Source organism: Pteropus vampyrus, unplaced genomic scaffold (assembly GCF_000151845.1).
Source record: "Pteropus vampyrus isolate Shadow unplaced genomic scaffold, Pvam_2.0 Scaffold171, whole genome shotgun sequence".
Taxonomy (NCBI): Eukaryota; Metazoa; Chordata; class Mammalia; order Chiroptera; family Pteropodidae; genus Pteropus; species Pteropus vampyrus.
In genome coordinates, this window is record NW_011888952.1 from 53,283 (window position 1) to 55,064 (window position 1,782).

The 1,782-nt window shown below is 41.6% G+C and overlaps 1 pseudogene; it reads right to left on the minus strand.

Annotated features, from left to right (window-relative positions):
• Positions 1–853: 853 nt before the first annotated feature.
• Positions 854–970, minus strand: LOC111746005 (annotated as a pseudogene).
• Positions 971–1,782: the final 812 nt, after the last annotated feature.

Below are 1,782 nucleotides of genomic sequence, written 5' to 3' on the forward strand. Positions count from 1 at the left end.
GTAGTGATAGCACTGAGACAAGATGATTTTAAAATCCCTGCCACCTGGATCCTTACAAGGCCCTTCTATTGGCCTCAAGCATGTAGTCTTCCTGCAGAGCAATAAATTCCCCTTTTCAGCTAAATTAGCTACAATTGAGTTCTGCTGTTTGCAACCCTGTACTGAGATCTCGTGAGATCCTGGTGGTGATTTCAGGAAATAGAAATGGAAGGAGGGAAGGAGTTAGAAGAGAAGTGCTGAAGGCTGGGAAGAATAAGGGGCTACAATTGAGTCAAAGGGATGTCAAGGACAACAACAACAAAAGAATCCCACGTAAGAGTCCAGAAATGTTCTTCACAGGATCATGAATCATTCACGCACGAAAATTTGAAGAAAATCTTCTTATTACCATTTGTATAGGCAGCGATTCTATTTGTCTGGTCAGCCTCCAGTTCTCTTTCTTCTCATAACAGAAATGCTCTCCCCTGCTCTCAAACCTGTTGGTTTGTATGGGACTGGCACCACCTTGGGACCCGTGTGACCAAGGCCTGGCCAGTCATGGTATGAATCTCTCCAGCTACAGAGATTGGTTTAAGAACAGCTATCTGGCCAAGCTGGGTCAATGAGACTCAAATACAAAACTTTTACTGAAACTATGTTCTTTTCATGCTGTAGTTGTGAGGTATAAGCCCAAACTGCTGGGGGCCATTTTTGCCACCTCATGGGAAATTTCTGCTTATGGATGTTGTCATCACAAAGTTAGTTGAGCCAGGAAGTAGAAAGTAACTGGTGTTTTATGATATTGTTTGAAAAATCATTGGATGCAGCTGATAAGTATAAATGTATATATTTTTTAATTATTTATTATTATTCATGCCTATAGCACCTGGTCTTCCTAGGGGGGTCTCCCATCCAAGTACTAACCAGGCCCGACCCTGCTTAGCTTCCGAGATCAGACATTGGGCTTGTTCAGGGTGGTATGGCTATAGAACAGGAACTGTGGCTCCACTGGGGCACAAACCCAGGACCTTCTGTGTGTAAAGCAGACGTGCTAACTCCTACACTATGGAACCATGTCCAAGTATATTTTTTATTTAAGTCAGTTTAAACTATCCTTTCTGTCACTTGCAATCTAATGACTAACAGATAAAACTCAAAAAAGTGAAGGGATCCCAAAGCTGGATATGGCTCATCACATGCCAAAGTGGGGAAAGGGCCCACATGACAACAAAGCAAAATCCCCTTTAGCCTCTGCCTCAACTCTGAAGGACTGTATTTGGGTACCAGCTTGGTCACTAACTCACTGGAAGACCTTAAGTACATTACTTAACATTTCTAGGGCCCAGTTTTCCTTCTGTAAAACGAGATTGATAATAATGCTTAAACACTAATAATAACAAAAAAATTTTCAGCCAACTAATTATTTACTACATGCTAGTCCTTATGCAAAGTGCTTTTCATGCATTATTACATTAAATCTTCATAAAAATTGAGTGATGTAAGTATTATGGTTATTTCCATTTTACGGAAGAGAAAGCTGAAACCCAGAAGGTTGAGAAACTTGCTCAAAGTCACCAAGTGGAAGACCAAGCCTTTGACTTTTAACCACAATGTTACACAACCTCTCAGATGTTGAAAATGTAGCTCACCAGGAAGGGGAAGTGTGTAGGGAGCTTTGTCCTGCCCACTGGCTCACCATGCCCCAACTGCTTTTTGAGCTATTCTGCACCTTAGAGGGAGAGCTCCAATTCTACCTGAGAAGTGTACCTATAAAGAAGTGACCAAAAGTCTCATGTGTCTCTG